The following is a 19,815-nucleotide window of genomic DNA, read 5'->3' as shown; positions in this document are numbered from 1 at the left end:
TTTTGCATCTGATATGAAGGTATGCAAACACTGTTTTGGTGAAAGATACTGCTTCCTAAAATAATCACAATTATAGTAATACTAATACCACCACATATTTATTACAAATTTTGGAAGCAAAACAAACATATTAAGCATAGCACCAAGTTTTGCTTGAGAGGCTTTTGGTTCAGAGAGATGGTCTTTCCTTATGCTTTATAATAACTCAGGGAAAGGCAGAGAAAGGCTTCAAGAATCAGATAAAATATAGGTGAATTGGTCCATAGGACTCACTAAAAGCCATGAAATAAGTGGAAACAGGAAATAAATTACATAAATGATACAAAAATAATACACATACAGAGCTAGTTTAAAGGTCTGTTTACTGCAATACCATGTCCGCAAGTAAAACCAAAACTAAAGGCAAGGGTAGAGTACAAGAAACAAAACTTGTACTGATCTGTCCTGGTATACCTCCTTAGTTTGTGAAAATCTGAAATCAGTTTCATCTAACGCTAGTAGATACATGCAAAACAGCATCTACAGACTGATGAATCTATCTCCCATTCTTTTCTCTAGTTTAAAAAGGGAAGATACGTACAGAGGTAAGATGTGTTTCAGTGACAAGAGGCATGTTTCAGGGCTTGCAAAGAATATGCAAATAATGGAAAGTTAATTTTTTAAAAAATCAAACAATTCAAAACCTCAGTAAAAAGAGGAAATTAAGGATGAAATCAATTCAGAAACGGCAAGCAGGAATACTCTGGTATTAAAAAACATTGTACAGACAAGTAGAGCAGAGCTCAGCAGCTATTAAGTATAAGGATTAAAGTGTATACTTCTGAGAAATAACTGCATAAAGCTGATGCCTTCTCTGTCAATAGATTTGAAATGATGCTTTGTTCTAGATACATTGTAGAACCACTTGGAGGTGATGAACAGAAAATCTGTTTTTTGCATGCTTTATCTAGTTAAATGTGAAGCCAGTTCCAAACTAAGCTGATTTATAAACAAAAGAAAAGTCTTGGTTGTTGGCTTAGGTTTGTTTTATGATGTTGATACTGTCTGGTGCCACTCTAGAAAATCCATGAGACTGCACATGATCTGAAATCATAATATGAATGAATTGAACAACGGTGGATTAAAGAGGGCTTTTGGAAATGTGAGTGGTGGTGTTTAACCCCAGCTGAAAGCTAAGCACCACACAGTCAGAACCAGCGCAGTGAGATTGATTTCCCTCTTCCAATGTTACACATACCTAATTTAAATACTCATCTATGTGCTTAAAACTGTTTGGTGTGTCACACATGTTCGTTTCTACAGCTGCGCATCCCACTTAACCTAAATTTCTATTGTAAAGTGAGGTGACCAACTTTCCAGAGGTACCTAACTAACTCTTTCTATTGATTATTTAGATAGCCCAAAGTATTAGTTTAGAATAAAAATCTAATTTTTTGTGTGGCTGAAGGTGCGTAAGATAAACCCCTCATTTGTAAGTGGTGTTACAAAAGGCAATAGTAACTCAAGTTTACTCAAAGAAGTTGAGTTTTATTCCAGAGCTATCAGGAAAAAAAATATCCTGTTGTTTACTTAAACATATTTCATTGGAAAAAAAAAAATAGAGAACAATAGATAATTCAAGCTTCTGTTTAGTACACTTACCAATTCTAACAAAAAAAAAAAAAAAAAGAAAAAAAATAGCTGATTCTGAAAGAAGATACCATATGTATCATGATAACAGAAAACATATCACTGTGTGTTAGACAAGGGCTCAGTAACATTTCTAGGGACATAGAATTATTTCACTCTTTACAAAACTACTGCTTCTAGTAAGGAATGAAGTTTTCCCATGGTGCAGTCTGGAGTACAATATAGTATTGGTGCATCTTTGTTCCTTTCATTTTTGCACGCTCCTTGAGGCACCACCTCACCCTGGGATCCCCTTTCTGACCCATTTTCCTGTCTGGAACCAAGGTCTCCATACTGACCAGGTAAATCCAACTGACCTGTTTGGCCCCATTGCAGCGGAAGAAGGGAAAGGGGAAAACTAGAAGAAGGGATGGATACATCTAAGAGGGTGAAGGCAAAGACCAATGGCAAGTACAGGACGTGGTGTAGAAAGGACCATTGCACCATAATGGCATCAGTTTGTCACTTTGGTGATGTTTGTCATAATTTACACTTTATCATTATGTCTGTGTGTATACATATATATATGGATGTATGGAGGGAAGAAGGATGTAAAAGAAAATATCAAATACCAAAGAACTCCTCAGTCCTACAGACAGGAAAGTCCATAAAAGTGATAGAGAAGATTATTTTCCCTAGAACAATGAGCTTCATATACCCACATTTGGAAAAGCATTAAAAATCTGTAAACAGACAAAGGTTGAAAAGTGCCACTTCTGACAGACACTATCTATCAGGCCAGGGCATGGCACGGCAGTTGCACAGGGAGGGTGCCTCTTGGAAAGGGGGCCATTCCGCTGGCTAATCAGAGAGACTTGAAGCCCACATAACCCAGCAACTGGACACTGTTCAGTGACCATCTGCACAGGTTAAGGTTGCTCATTCTGCCTGACCCTCATGGCAGAACAGTGGGCACTCCTCTGAAAGCAAAGGCTGCAGCTCCAGCAGGGAGGTCTGCATCATCTACCTTAGTGGTGGCCAATGCCTCTGCCCAGATGGAGGTGTTGAAGAGAGGCTGAAGTGTGGACCTCAGGCTGCAAGAAGTGCCTAGACCTTTCTTCTGGGACCAGGGCAAGCAGCATACCTGCCTGCAAAAGGTGTGCCCAGGTGGAGGAGCTCCTGCAGCAGGTGGCTGAGCTGCAGGAGGTCGTGAGAAGGCTGCGTAACATCAAGGAGGCTGAAAAGGAGTTAGATAGCTCGTTCCAAGCACAGTCTGCAGTGGACCCACAGTCCACAGCCAAACAGAAAAAAAATCCCCTGCCAGCATACCCAGAAGGGAGGGGGGTCAATAGTGCAGAAGAATGGAAGCTTGCAATGGCAAGGAGGAAATGGCATGAAAGGAGGAAGACATTTCCCCCGAAGCCTGAGGTGCCCTTGCAGAACCACTTCACCACTCTGCAGACTGAAAAGGAAAGACCCGTCACGTTAGGAGAGACCCTGGAGCTGAGTAAGGCAGCCCGATCTGCTCCCCACAAACCAACCAGCACAACTAAGAAAAGGTGCCGGGTGGTGGTGGTGGTAGGTGACTCTTCTGAGAGGTCCGGAGGCACCCATTTGCCCACCTGACACACTCTCTAAAGAGGCATGCTGCTTAGTGGGGGCTCATATCAGCAATGTCACCGAAAGACTACCAAGCATTGCAGAGTCCACTATCATCCACTGCTGTTTTTTCATGCGGGCACCAGTGACACAGCTAGGAGCACTCTGAGGAGTATCAAGGATTGCAGAGCCCTGGAGCAGCAGTAAGGGACTCTGGACCACAGGTAGTTTTCTCATCAATCTTCCCCGTCAAAGGGTTTGAAACAGCCAGCCAAAGCTGGCAAATCAACAAATGGTTTCAGGACTGGTTCCACAGGCAGGGTCTTGCCTACTTAGACCATGGGACTCGCTTTGAGAAACATATTCTACACAAGGTTGATGGGGTCAATCTGTCTGAGAAGGGGAAGAACATCTTCGGTCATAGGCTTGCCAAGGTGGTGAAGAGGGCTTTAAACTAAAGATGTCAGAGGAGGGGAACCTTAATCTATCCCCCTCCTACTAGTTTGATGCCAGTGCCAGCAAAACATGCCCAGAGCCTGGAGAGGGATCACAGCTCAGCAGAAGAGCACCTGAAGAGCAGCACAGAGGAACTGCAGCCACTCCAGCTAGTAAATCAGCTTCATCGGGGGCCCTAGGTAAATGCCTCTATGCAAATGCACATAGCATGGGGGATAAACGAGAGAAACAGAAAACCCGGAGAGGGACCTTTTTGCAAGGGCATGAAGCAATAGGACAAGGGGGAATGGCTTCAAACTGAATAAGGGTAGATTCAGATTAGATATTAGGAAAAAAATCTTCACTGTGAGGGAGATGAGGCACTGGCACAGGTTGCCCAGAGCAGCTGTGGCTGCCCCATCCCTGGCAGTGCTCAAGGCCAGGCTGGACGGGGCTTTCGGCAACCTGCTCTAGTGGGAGGTGTCCCTGCCCGTGGCAGGGGGGTTGGAACTAGATGATCTTTAAGTTCCCTTCCAACCCAAACCATTCTATGCTGCTATGATATGTAGAATACAAGAAAGAGTTATAAACAGATTACATGACTAGAACTAGAACTAGGTGTTTGGAGGAAAATACTATTACAAGGAAAAGTATCTAGTGTTCAGTTCTAACCACTTATTAAGGCACTGTCTGGTCTGATTCAAAGCCTTCAAACCTCAGTGGTGATGAATCCTAAGGATTAAGGGAGGCTTTCGTAGCCTGAAACACTGCAGCAGAGTAACTGATTCAATGTATTTTTGACCTGGTTATAAGCATGTAAGCATCTAATAGAGAGTTACTCACACTAGTTAAAACTTCCTTTTTATCCATTGAGCTGAAACTAACACTTTGAAGTCAATGTAAACATAATTTTAAGCTGGTTTGAGTATCTAAGGATATGCAATGTGTAACCCAATTGCTTTAGTTACACTAAGGCAACTTATCTAATAAACCCAGTGAGTTAGAAATGCATTCAGACAAATATGGTTTTACCTTGGGGGTGGAAACATGTTTCAGTGAGCAGCCACCCATCTGTAATTCTGTCAACTTTTAGGAACAAGTCTGAAAAAGAGATTGAACTGCAAGAGCTTTTTGAAATTTGTTTCTCATGAGAAGAACCCTCCCTCAAACTGTCTGGCTACTTTAAACCCCACAGCTATTCTTCACTTGATCTTACACATCTCCCCACAACCTGAGCTTGCCTATAGGTCTTCTGGGCCTGAGGTGGGGGTGCAGGGGATCCCTTCCTACTTCTGCAGTCTCTTGAAATCTTCCACAAACAAAAATCTTTGCAATATTTTTTTGGAGACAAAGTCCTTGGTTAGACTGAACCAGTCTTCACAGAATTTACTGCTCATGTGTGAATTCATTTGTATCTATTTTAAACTTCACAGCTGGTGGGTATTTTAACCAGAAAAATTGATAAAATTAGTACGCAGTTAATCAGATTGGCTTGATTGTATAGCTTCACCGACAGAACACAGGAGTGGCTTTCTAGAAACAAAGGAAGTTGTATTGCTTTGACACCTTTGAAGTGAGAAGAAGGATCGAGGCCATTCCAGGTGCATTCTAAGATACTCTTCCCTACATATGTCAAAATCAATGGGAATGGGGGAGGACATGCTCCCACCCATACAAAGCAGATGTGTTGGTAAGAACAGAGAAGATGACATTTACAAGGGCTCACAAGGCAACAGGGATGCACGGCAAGCCACAGACATGAAGGAAGCCAAGAGTAAGTATCAGCATGTTTCTTATCACCATCAGCCTCTAACCCATCCCCTGTGTCGTGGCCACTCCACTGCTGACCAGCCAGTGCTGGTCAGAGCATTTGCGGCACAGTCAAACAGTCATGAACTGAAAAGGACAGTAACACTGCCAGCATCCCTGGTAATCACTTCCATGTCAACAAAACATCTTCGGGCCTCCTTGCCTCCAAACCAACATGGTCTCTCTGCCTCCTCAGGGTCACAGAATGCAATTCAACCAAGTGCAACTGTTCTGTTGCACCACTATCTGCCATCCACCACTGCTAGAATATCAGAGAAGGCATGTCCCTTTCAGCACCTTTTGTTGTTCAGCAAGAACATTGCTGAAACTATAATGAGGTTGTGGGGCTTTTTTTACAAGGACAGCTGCGATGGTCAACATCAAGTGGGAAGAAAAATGACTGTCATCAGCATGCAGCACCTGCCAGCGAGGCATTCATACCAGTGAAACATAATCAAGTTTTTAAGGCAGAACCAAAGATACAAGCTCAGCGCTTTTGGCATTATTGGAACTACGGATAACAATTACTCTCCTGGTGGCAGGGACAGAGACAAGGGTCTTCTCTCCCTTTTGATTTTGACCTTTGTAAATCTTTTGGCATTGATGCAGCAATTACTGCTTAAACCCATTACAGGCATAGAGATGGAGTTATGATCAATCATTGCTTTTTGAAGGGCCAGCATCCTGTTGTGCTACATGCTGCATGAACACCAAACAAAAGGCTGGGCCAAACAATTGCTCTTTTCTTGTTTAATAATCAAAAAGGAATCAGCTGCCTTGGAATCAGACCAACATGTTAAATCTAAAAATACATAATTTCTGGTTCTATGATGGCCTACCAACATCTATTCTGTTATGTATCTACAGTTCAGACCATTTGTATAACTGCATTAGGAGAGCACCGATATTTTTTCAATAGTTGCTTAATGGTCAAACAGTGGCTAATCAAGCAGGCAAACAACAGGTTCTTTGTACCTATTTCATGCAGAAAAAACAGTCCAGAAACATAATCCTTTGTTTTAAATACAGATCAGGTGCTTTTATAAAAACACACAAGGTGAAGCATACTCTAGTGTTACCTGTAGCTGTTGTACAGAGCACAGTGACTGCTGTCACAAAGGTGCAAATCAGGTGCTGGATTTACTACATTAGCCGCAGTTAAAGTGTGCACTTAATGAAACACGTGAAAGCTGTGTGGGGACAGCTAAGCGGGTTTCCTGAGAGCATAGGCAAAAAGACGAGGTGCTGAGAGCAGTTAGATAACTTTTCAGGCTTTCTGGTTGGAAACATCTCTTGAAACCATGGACAGGAAAACACGCAAAGGGAGACCCCTGATTTTACAGAGTGGTCCTATCACACTGCATTTAGCTGTGAACCATTAAGACTCACAGGAGTGAAAGCATGCCATGATAATGCAAAACTCACCTGTGTGCTATAAATATCACCCTTGACTGAGGCTATGGATAGTTCCAGCCATTGCCAAAGGACCTCAGCTTTCACACAGAAGTTATATTACCTTTTCCTTAAGACCCACTGGTTTCCCAACCATTTGCATCTTAAATACTGCATAAATACCTACAGCAGAACTGCTGTGGGGGTTTGGGGGTTTCGTTTGTTTTCTAACTTCCAGGAACTAGCTTGTCTTAGTTCTGAGAAGATTTTCACAAAGAAGAGTCATACACTGCACAACATCATGAACACTTATTTGAATGTAAAAGTAATAACTGAAACTGAAGTCACTGATTAAATTTATACATCAGGAATTCAGGTCTCAACAAATTTTAGTATACATTTTGATTTTTTTCAGGAGTGAGCACGTGGGATGTTGCTATGTAAAAGCCCATTTCGTGTAATGGGCCGTTTAGAGGAGGGAGGTGCTTCATTTTTATATAATTTTATATATAATTTTATATAATTTTATATAATTATATATAAATAATATATATATAAATTTATATATAATTTTATATAATTTATATATAATTCATGCCTTTTATATAATTTTAAAAGTGTTTGTGTGTGTGTGTGCATATACATATGTAATACCACAGGAATATAGGGTTATAGGCTTATACACACATACATACAATGTTCATATATGTGTAGTCCTGTGAATAAATACCTTTCAAGCACATAATTTGTTACCTACACATTTCTTTTTTTGAGGGGTGCTAACTAAATTTCTAATCTTGGGAAAAACAGAAACTGTATAGGTGTTTATGAAGGTGATCGGCTTCTTCTAGAGGTATTTTTGATGGATATACTTCTATGGCATATTGCAGTAAAGCATTATACAGAAACTTAGCATGCAAATTTAGAAGGAATAAATCTTACTGTTTCCAATGCCTTGGCTTCAAACTCCAGTGTGGACTGAAATCCCTAAGCAAAAGGTCCTCCATGAAAGTGGGTCAGCTGCAGAAAGAGACTTAGAGAGATGTGACAGATGATTTCCCTAGCAATCAGCATATAAAATCCTCTTGTCCCAAAGACAGGGGGGTTTATCTAGTGATACCTTGTTATTCTTTTTCCACAGTTGTGAAAGTTTCAAGTGTCTGTGCTCATCAGAATTACAAGCTCAGGGAGATACAGAGACCTTCAGCTTCAGATTATGTCCTGAACTGGTGGAAATGAGGGAATTCAGTTGTGTCTGTGCTAGTAAACCTGACAGTAGCACCTAACCCCTGCAGTGAGGGCTAAGGCTGGCAGTATGAGAAAGCTCACATGCAGTCCTCTGCAGAACATCTCAGACACTGCAGTTTTAAGTTTGCAGGAGGAGACTAGAAACTTTATGGAAGTTTTTGGGAGAGGGAAGGATAGGCCATTTATTGGTTGAGGTTTTGGGAGGCATCCAGGGAAAATGATTAAGTACCTGGCATGATAAAAACAGTTTTTGCATGGGATACTTGAAGCCAGTGAGATTCCAGTGGTTACCTCATGCAAGGTAGTGTGGGAGAGGAAACATAGCATCTGACTACTTGCTCATTAATAAGGAGCTCAAGCTCTTTCTGACAGCAATTTTAATGATTCAGATGTTGCAGAGGGACGTAGATGCCCGGAGCTCAGCAAAGGTAAAGGCAATGATAAGAACTGACAGCAAAATCACAGTGGGTGATCCATTTCATGTCTTCCACCAAAAGCCCTGCCAAGCACAGTCCTCACCAGGCTAGGGCCAAATCCTTAGGCCTTAGAGTGTCAGTGCCCAGCTGTTCCAAATGTAAATTTGAACACGCAGCTTTGGTGCTAGGTGCCTAATACAAAAGCACTATGGAGACTCCTCGTCTCGCTCTCCCAGCTTTCTCATTCTCCATGGTGCCTACATGAGAATGCATCTGACACTCTTAGGGACGTCAGTTTTCTCTTCCCAGATTAATGATTAAATAGGTATTGTAAGCTGCCCAACAGAAGGCAGCTGCCAAAACCGACTGATTTGCTGAGAGAACTGCAGCTCCAATTTGCAGGTTTTGTAACTACTGACCCAAGTTCAATTCTAATACAAGAATCTATTAAAATATCCAAAGGCAAGAGAAGAGCTAATCTGGTAGGGGTGGTCTCCCAAACTACCTGCAAGCAGTGACAGCTCAATAATGTTTGATTAATCCCCTAATGTGTATTTGTCAAGAAGAAGCATCTCTGATGATAGGCAGGTCAAATAAGACTTCCAAGAGAACCAGACATGAGGAATGATCTCCATAAATAACAGCGGTTTAGACCTACAGAAGGTGCAATATACACGTGTACTATGGCTCAGTCTTTCTCCCACTTAAAAAAGAACAGCAGAAAGAGAAGAACCTTCTACTCAATGTGGTGATGACTTTGAAGTCTCAGCCTTTTTACTGATTCTCAGTTGGCATCAGGAACACTAAAAAGCCTAAATTAAACCATTTTTTCTGTTTGCCACTCCCCTTTATAAACCAGATTACAAGATACAGCAACTAGAAAAAGGGTGTAAAAATTAGACCAGTACAGTAAAGGCAACCAATCCTTTCGGAAAGCCATGGTGGAATTTAACAGAAACATCAAGCTCAAAGACTGTAAAAACAACTTTGGCTGTATTCCTTCCCTTCCATCCATAGAGTTAACAACAGTCAAACTCTCAGCATAAGTTAGAGCAGATCCCTAAACTCTTGAACCTCTAGCAACCAGTAATGACCACAGCTACATCAGCAAGACCACTGAAATCCCACAACATTTTTGTTCCTAGTGTGCTTCCAGCACAGCTCCTCCCCTGAGGCATCCAGGAGGGACAGGAGGGACTGAGGCATCCAGTCACCTTAGCTTTTCACTGGCCTTAGACTTCACAGCAGAAGGGCAATCCTTAGCTCTCCATTTAGGGGATACAAAGAGTTATAAAGGCAGAACCAGATGTAGTCAAGACACAGCCTACATGCAACCAGGAACTGAATAGGAAACATCACATGAGAAATTATTTGGTGGTGTTAATATGCAGCAAATGACAGCTCCTCCCGTCAAAAGAGGCAGTATAAAGTCTAGGCTTTCACAGCTGAAAACTCAGAGAGCCACTAGGTTTTCCCAAAGTATTTTACCTTAAAACATTTCAGCCCAAACACTTAAGCTGTAGGCACTAAATTAGTTTGGCTGGAGTCTATCGCTGGTAATCTTTAAGTGTGATTCATTTTCAGGATAACTTTTTTTTCTTACAGGACACACTTGTGTAAATGAGACTTTATCAATAATAACAGAAAAGATCAGAAACACTTCTCAGTTGTCTCATCCAGGGGGGTGCAGCCAGAGCTATTAATGGAATAAATCCATCAGTTGCCTGTGGTGTATTGCCCTGACTGAAGCATGGCCCAGATCCAAGAAACAACAACATACTGTTTATCAAACCACCTCTTTGGTGTTGCCCTCATACTTCCTTCATCACTCAGTTATCACTAACCATTTTTAAAGAGTGATGTACATCACCTGTTTTTGGTTTTTTTTTTTCTTTTTCTTTTTTGTCTTTCAAATATATTGATATTACCTGGTACTTTGGAGCTTTGGGGGCGGTGGGGGTATAGGGTGGGTGGGGAGGGTTTTTTGCTAATTCAATGCATGAAGATTTTTGGTTTTGCATACTGAATTTAAGGTTACTTTCTAAACATTTTAACATAATCATAAAATTATTTCCATGGCTCCAGGAAAAAAACAAGAGGCAAATATTTTTTCCTGCTTTGACTTGGTCTAGAGATTTTTGGATTGAACCAGTGTTTGTCATGGTAACAGATATTATAAATAAAAACTTCTGCATTTTGACTGAGTTATTCCAAGAGAAATTGAACATAATTACTTGAAACAATACCAAACCTTTAACAGAAGCCCTTTGTCATAATTGCTTTACTAATGCCTTTGATATCGGGGGTGCCTGAAGACTGGGAATTTATTGCTTTATGCTTCTTCTAGTGACCTTTAAGCACCTCTAGAGAATGACAAAAGTCACAGAAATTTTAAATTACCTTTGAGATTATTCAGTTATCTCAAAACAAGTAGAATTAATCTTAGCCAAAATGTTTTTAATATTATAAGTAATGTGAAAGTGTTAAGTTTCACTTAATAGTGCAATTTTCCATGAGATGCAGAAGGCTAAAGGATTTGTCCCTGATTCCCTATATCAGATATTTCCATTGCTCGAACTAAATAATGAATTTGTGACAGTGAAGCTGGAAAAGGAAACCTCCTCATGTTTCCAGACATTAATACTTTCCCTGATATCAAAGTGGAAGGTTTTTTTAAAATTAAAAAAATAACAACAAACAACAAACTAGAAAAAAAAAAAACCAGCGGCCCCAAAACAACAACAAAAAAAAACAACTAAAAAAGTCAGATTATGGGGAAAGAAATAGGAAAGTCCTTGGAGTCATACAAAACTTAAGACCTCACATAAAACTGCATTACACTGTGGTTACAAAGCATGGCATTTCCCCCGCTAAATCTAAAAGCTTTTACTGTGGTCTTAGGAATTTAGCTATTTCTCTATACAGTCAACAGCAAAAAGGACAGACAGGCTTACAGGATGATGCTTCAGCCTTTCTAAGCTGTGGATGAGATGTTGTTGCCTGGATATAAAACTAGTCAGAAAACTGGCACAGAGAGTGATTAGCAGTCATTGTATGTTGTATGGAAAGACTAAGAAGGACCTCAGGTCCTGCAGGTTCTGGGTGTGGTGCTCCTCATCCATCGGCTCAACCATAACCTCAGTGGTAGAGCACAGGTTTTATTAAGTTCACAGAGGATGATAAGCCCTGTGTGTCAGGGCATGGGCAGTAGATAACTACTAATACCTTGGAGAACAGATTTCTTCATAACTTGAAAACATGAACTAGAAAAACATGAAAATATTCAACACGGCCAAACATAAAATCTTGCAAGTAGCAAGAAATAATCAACTAGAGGAAGTGGAAAGGACTGTAAGATGATATACGAGATGACACCTTGAGATCTTTTCTGTTTCTCTATGCATTGTTGGCTGGAGGTGCTTGTCTCCCATTAAGGGCTAAAGGTCTACGTAGAGTGTTTAGGATCCTAATATTTTCACTTTATCTACATAAAATTAAGAGAAAGAGATAAATAAATTTGGATCACTATCCAATCAAAAAGTAAATATGTGTATTCACTATCAAATAACTCTTCTTATTGCATGCCTGGTCACTGTTCCTCTAATGATTTTATATGAAAAAAAGGTCCTCACCTTAGTACACCAGTCATTCAAGGGCATATAGTTCCTTACTTTAATGCATAGCAAAGAACAGATGAGAAATATTTCACTACTTGTCTATTCTTTCATGAACCAAATGAATTTCAGAATCTGCACTTGAAACATAGCAATTATATTGCTATCTGGTAGCTATAAAATGCCCCAGACAAAACACCACAAATACAGAAGACACAGGATAATGGTTACAACCCATGCCAGGAAAGAGGAAGGATCATATTGCACTCAAGGAAGAGAGTGCCTAAGTAAACTTGCAAGGTACTTGAGCTCTTCTGGGAATATACAGCTCTGCACTGTCCCTGACCATATTAAATTTCGACATAAAATTAACGTGAAGGAACAGAGTAAAAAAGGAGAACAATACTTCTAGAAAATATTTCTTTGGTAAGTCATAATCAGTATATAAAACCAGTACATAAAATCACAAGATGATTTGCAAAAGTGATAAATTGTTCCTAAAGACAGATCAACAGTATAAAGAAAGAACAAGAAAAACTGTAAGTATCACATGTTGTCCTTGACCTTACTCCCCACAGTGCTGAGCAGTATTTAGCTGTGCTTAGTCAGAGTCTTCTTTCCTGGACTTCATTCCTCCAACATGTGCCAAACAATCGGAGAATGCTTCTCTGAGCTGACTTGATCCCTTTTGCCAAACTCTCCTCTGAAATGATCCTATAAGTGAAGATCTGGGAAAACTGCCTTACTATGCAGCAGCAGTCAGCTTTTTGTCCAAGGAGGTTTTTCTCTAAATTGCCAAACATCTGTTTTAATGGCTGGCTGTCATTAGTTTCTGTCTTCCAACTGACTTCTTAGTGTACCCTTTCTTCTAAATCAGAATGAAGACTAATGACAACTTAAATGGAAGGAATAGTCTGAGAGGCTAAATTAAGCTCATGCTTTCACCCAAGCACAAGAAAAATGTTGATTTCAGATGGAACTTATGGGTTGCATGCATATGAGTCCCTGAAAACATCACAGATTCCAGTTAACACCTACTGCCAAATTTTGCACTGATTTACACCATCTGCCACCTTATTAGAGTCACTCACTAAAATCCGTGGCAGATTTGGCTCATTACACCGAGATTCATTTATTTGGTATCAGATCCTGCAAAGGAACAGAAAAACTTAATGTTGTAAAAACCTCTAATCCTTTCTCATAACAGCAAAGTTTAAACTCTTACTTTCATTTGTGCTGACAGAATTGTCATTACTCAGGCACTGGTTTAGAATGATTTGTTTCACACATTTTTATCTTCTGAATTGGCTGTTTCCACTCACACCTTAAACATTTAAGAACTTCCTAGCTGCTATTTTAATTTTGTAGGTTTGAGCCACTACTGTCAGACAGATGCGGGCTGTGCTGTATAAAAGAGATGTTAGAGACTTTGTCCTTATTTGTGATGTGAACACACTGTTGAGTTTTCATTGCTGAAGAACAGTGATAGCACTGTGTTTCATAGCAGTAGGCATTCATTGTAAAAATTTCTGTCCTTTTGTGCCAACTAACTTGCAGCGATAATGGCAGATACCAGGTGCTGCAGCTGTAGTTGTTGTTTCAAGATACGTGGTCAAGGTTAACTGGTACTTGTCGTGACTTAACCCCAGCCGGCAACCAGGCACCACGCAGCCACTTGCTCACTCCCCCCCCACAATCCAGACGGGTCGGGAGGAGAATTGGAAAGTAATGTAAAAACCTGAGGGTTGAGATAAGAACAATTTAATAATTTAAACAGAATAAAAAGGTAAGAACAACAATAAAAACAATAACAATAATTATGATGGAAAGGTGGGGGGAAAGGATAAAATCCAAAGGAAGAGGGAAAAGGAAAAACAAGTGATGCACAGTACAACTGCTCACCACCCATTGACCGATGCCCAGCCAGTCCCTGAGCAACGACCCCCCCCAGCTAACCCCCCAAGTTTTAATACCAAGCATGACGTCCCATGGTATGGAACGTCTCTTTGGCTGGTTCAGGTGAGCTGACCTGGCTGTGTCCCCTCCCAGTCTCTTGTGCCCCTACAGCCCTCTGGCTGGCAGGGCCCAAGAAACCAAAACGTCCTTGACTTAGTATAAACATTACCCAGCAATAACTAATAGCGTTCCTGAGGTTATCAATATTGCTCTCACATCAGAGCCAAAACACAGCACTGAACTAGCTACGAAGAAGAAAGTTAACTCCATCCCAGCTGAAACCAGGACAGTACTTAATACACTGGTATAAGTATAGACTTAATACACTGCTGTCCCTCCAGCAGCATCCTTCAAAACTTTTTTTTGAACCGCAGAAATCAAACCACCTGTTTCAATTCTCCCTAAGAAAGCAGGACAACTTATCACCAGTCACTTTTCCTCCTGCTGTCTTTCAAGCAGATTCTGAATCTGTAGCATTTTCTGTTAAACCTAAATACACTGAATCATTTACCTCTATATAATTCCAACATTATATTGCAAGTCCTGAATGTTAATGTTGATCCTGAGACAAGACTACGAGTTTCAGATTTTTAAGATATTCAGCTTTTCGCCTATGCTGAACTTCGCCCTCTACCTTTTTTTCTAGGTTCTTCTGGGAGCCATAAATCCTCTTGGAGCCATACTCAGACCACATACAATGGCCTTTAAAATCAACATTGTTGTGAGTAGTTTAGTCCCTACTCTTCAGAACTGCCAGATTCTGGCTCCACACAGAAACAAAACAGTCAAAGGTAGATGCCACATCCAAACGTCCTATTAGAAGCTTCAGCTTGGTCTGTGCTGATTCCCACTGAATACACAAGCCCAGCAGCATCAAAGGAGTGTAGAAGATGAACAGAAGATGGCCTGATCACTTGCAGCTCTCATACATATAGATTAGGAGACCTAGCTCAAAGCTAGATACAGAAGAGATCAGAACAGGGAAAATGGTGCAGTTTGGTCTGGTGGAGATGACAGAAGCTCTACCAACACAATACACCTTTGGACAGTAAACCATAGCAAAGTGGGAAGTCTTCTTCCCCATTTCACACATGCAGGGCCACAAGCTGAGGCTAGAGGAAGGCAACCCAGTCCCTACCTTGAAGCAATGTGTGACATTGCTTGATCCATATCACTGAAATTGCTTATGCATACAAACACTGAGCCAGAAGAGTGAGAGGAATCTGTTTCCTACAAGAATGATTATGTGTTCAGATCGGATGAAGAACATTTTTACAGTCATTTTGTCTAGACACTTCTAAAGATACACTTTCACTGAATATGCCTAGAAACAGAACGGACATTCAAAGGGAAAAGAAAAAGAATTCTAACGCCAAAAAAAACCTCTAAAAAAATAATTTTAGGTAAGTCTTGCTACATGGTAAAGGCCTATATGTTACAAACAAGATCCATCCATTAAAGAAGATGATTGAAGACCAAGGCTTGTGACCTGCCGAACTGAGGTACTTCCATTTTGAGGTACCCAGCCTGAGAAGGCAGCACCTTTAGCTCTTTCAAAAACAATACTAGATATTTCAAAAACAGTGATTTGGGTGACATAGCTGTATCATCCTTCCCTTGGAAACCACAGCTGTGTTTTGAACACTGATACTTTTGGCTCTGCATTCTGTTTTGGAGGCACTATGAGCTGAGACACAATTAAGGCAGAGAAGGAAAAATACAAATGAAAAATTTAATGAACTGTAAAAAGGATATAAAACTCCATTTCTGCCATGAGCCAGAACAGATTTTGGGATGAAAACTGAGGGCTTTTACTGTCAGTGGCTTCACTTAGCCAGAAAATAGTATTCACAAGAGAAACAAAGAAACACTGAAATGACAGGGTACTGTCATCTCCAGCTAGTCTTGGGAAATGAGAGTTCAAAAATAACTCAATGGTTTTGTGGATGTTTACACTCCATAACATCTTCCCATCCACTCAGTCCCATTAAGATCCTTCTAGTCTCCAAGACTTCTGAAACTGCCAGCTATTAGCCAGTGTATTGTGAAAGACCTTCATTTGTATCCTGGCTTTGGCACTGTACTGTCTGCATCCCGTTCCTGTGATGAATACCTGCACTGACATTCCTTCTCAGCAAACAGATTTTGTTACAAACGATCCCATTATTGATTTTGTAGTAAGTTGAGTAAATCCTAAACCTCAAATACAGTGTGGTGGTTATGTTTCATAGCTCCCAGTACCTTATTGGCATTCAAGTTGTGCTAGGCCATACTAAAATCATTCTGTTGTGGCATGAAGCACAAATACATTTTACTGTTAAGCTCACTGCAGTACTGCCAATTATTTTAATGCTGCCATATGAGAAATAAATGAATGCTTAGATGTTTGTTTCGGCAGCTGATTTTTAAGCAAAATCATCCTCTGCATTCTTTGCAAAATGTGCTTTGATCATGACAAATTCTGGATGACGGAAGCTAGCCAATTTCTTGTGAGAGAGGCAAGCCCACCCGTTACAGACAGACACAACATAGATGCCTCTTTTTATTATTTTGGATTAGATATGGCATATTGTTATGTTTAATACATTAAAATTAGCAAGGCATGCAACAGCAGATTGCAGAACAGATCTGATAACATTTTAACCACTCCTTTTGCTGCTGCTTTAGTTGTTAATAACAACCATTAGAACTAGGAGTAGGTCTTTTTTAAAATCACACACTGAAAAAATGAATAATCCTTGCTGTTCCCCCCCACTCACCCACCCCCAATTATTTCTTTCTGGTGCCAAAGGGTGCTTACATTTGAATGACAGACCTTCAGTCCATCACGTGCCACTAAGCAAAGTTTCATATGTTCAAGAGTAATGAGGCCTGTCACATTACAATTCACTGATAAAAGGTTAACTAGGATTGGCAAGTATGTCTAAGAAAATTTGGTTAGAAGGTCAAGAGGTTATAAAACCCCACTGTGCACCTACTGAAACTCAGAGGTGAATCTGATATTTTTCTAAGTCGCCAAATACAGTGTAGTACAGCTTAACTTCTCTGAATATGCTGGAAGGATGTAGCTGCTGGACAGAGGCAGTCTGACTTGCTTTTCGACAGCCCTGGCTTCTCCCCCATTCCCATGAGGAAGCTTGGGACCCAGAAAGCATGCTGAGTCAACCTCTGGGGTCAGACATCCCTTGCTGACTTGTGCCACCACCCAAGATCAATGTCTGAGTGCTGACCCTGCTAACTGCACTGCATGCACGCTGTCACAGAGCAGGAAAAGGACAGTCACGGGGAACTTGGCAGCAAATATGACATTAACCCTTCAGTAGCTGAAATCCCGACTCTCGACCCACAGTACTGCACATGGGATTTTATGTTTGCACTTACTTATGCACAGATAGTTCAAAACCAAGGGGTTTATTTCAGCCAAGAAGGTGGTTGGGCAGTAGGTAGGCAGCCAGAGGCAGTAGCTTTGTGCCCCTGCCAGATCTTTGGAGCTTGAGGTGCTTTCCCAGCAAATTACCACTCACAGAGCAAAAGAGAGAAAGTGGTGCAGACCTGTTTCTGATGCATTTATTTCATGAACAACATCTTATGAAGGTGCTCATAGATAACTTGTGTAGGTTACACGACTGATAAACCAGAGACAGAGGATAGGACTTGCCCCATCCCCTTTGGATATCTACATTGCCTACATCCTAAATAATCATTCAGAGCTCCCTGTGCAGTCAATGGAAGAAAATAAACCTTCCTCAGGAGCACTTCACCTGACAGTGACATCAGTGTTCAGGATTTAGACTTTTTCCAGTAAACACCTTGGCTGCTGTCATTCAGAGTCTGACACAGGCACCTCTGCATGAAAAACCTTTGCTCAGCACTGGATACACCAAAAGCTCACCCTGATTTGCGGGTGCTTCTTAAGAGCAGAAGGCACAATGGGTAGAAAGAAGTCATCCAGGAAGTTTTCTTTACCCTATATATTTCCATTGCTTCCTAGGGCAGTGTCAGTGAGAGCTGCACTTGCTGACAGCCATGGCATTCATATTTGTTACACATATCCCCTGTCTTGTTTAAATATTTTCTCTGTAATACGGATTTTTGTCCAGGATTTAGGTTGCATTTCTAGGTATAGCTGGGGAAAGGGAGTGGAAGATTATTTACAGCCTGCAGAAGTGGAGGAAGGTTCTGTGAGGAAGTGAAATGAAAAATCTGCTTGGCACAAAATCGTCCTGCCACAGCGTGTTGTGCTTGCCTGTCTACCCCAGAGCCTGGCTGTCAGTGTACACTGCGTAAGTGTATTTACTTCAAGGAGCTACTTCTGTTTACCTCAGCCGAGAATTTTCCCCCCTAGGCTATAAAGTACTTACCAGGCACACGACATATATCTTTACCTATTTCTTGCTTATATTTTATGCATCCTTCTTTGTGATGTAGTGTTATTAAATGACACAATGAACATCTGAAGAAGGAAAACTTACGCTACATTCAACAACAAACCTTCCTGTTAGTTAAATCAAAGATAAAGAAGCACCACAGTATTTTTAATTTGAATACTGTGCTATGCATCTGGATAAAAAAAGACATCAGTTAGAATTATGGAAAGTTCATTAAAAGGAAAAGAAGTCTACTTATTGATGTTTGTTCTGGCAGAGTCCATGCTCTGTGTTGACATGTTTTTCCTGGATTACACAAACTGATGCTTGTGAAGCACATCAGAACAAAAGTGACACAGATCATATCAGTCTTTACCATAGGACTACCAAACTGTTCGATTGCTGGCCCAAAGGCTAGGTACAATTAGCTAGACAGGCACCTTCATGCTTATTTTTCCTTGAAAAAGTGATAGATAATCTCATGTAGAAATTAAAATGAAAAGACAAATGACCATTTTCAAAGTTGTTTAGCCCACAGTTTACTAGTTTAAGGGCTATAGAACATCCTTCTGCTGAGCAGCCAAGAGATGAGCTATTTATCAAGCCAGTGAAGTTTAGCTTTACGGTCACAGTAGACATCACCTCACAATGGATGGCAAAAATATGCATTTCCATCAAAATGACATCTACTGCTTAAAAAGCTGAGCTTTTTTGAGCACACAGCTTAAAACCAAACACAGACTGCTAAAAAAAAAACCCCAACAAAATAAAATAGGCTGTTACAGATGTAACTTTAAAAATCTGAAAAGCATGCAATGCTAAGGGAAGTGCAATACTAAGCAGCTAAGGGAAAGGAGCCTGAGTTTCCCAGGAGCTACGTCTCTAAACTGCAGCTTCAGTACTACAGATCTCTGATGGCTGTCCTGGTTTCAGCTGGGACAGAGTTAATTTTATTCCTAGTAGCTCGTGTGGTGCTGTGTTTTGGATTTGGTCTGAGAACAACACTGATAACATACTGATGTTTTTGGTTGTTGCTGGGTGATGTTTATACTCAGTCAAGGACTTTTCAGTTTCTTAGCCCTGCCAGCGAGAGGGCTGGGGGGGGCACAGGGAGTTGGGAGGGGGTACAGCCAGGACAGCTGACCCGAACTAGCCAAAGGGATATTCCATACCATAGAATGTCATTCTTGGTATTTAAGCTTGGGGAAGAAAGAAGGGGGGACATTTTTCGTCATGGTGTTTGTCTTCCCATGTCCCTGTTATGCAGGATGGAGCCCGGCTGTCCTGGAGGTGGCTGAGCACCTGCCTGCCCGTGGGAAGTGGTGAATGAATTCCTGGTTTTGCTTTGCGTGCATGGCTTTCGCTTTACCT

Source organism: Falco cherrug, chromosome 2, assembly GCF_023634085.1.
Source record: "Falco cherrug isolate bFalChe1 chromosome 2, bFalChe1.pri, whole genome shotgun sequence".
NCBI classification, from domain to species: domain Eukaryota; kingdom Metazoa; phylum Chordata; class Aves; order Falconiformes; family Falconidae; genus Falco; species Falco cherrug.
The sequence above is the reverse complement of the archived record's forward strand: the minus strand, read 5'-3'. Positions refer to the sequence as shown.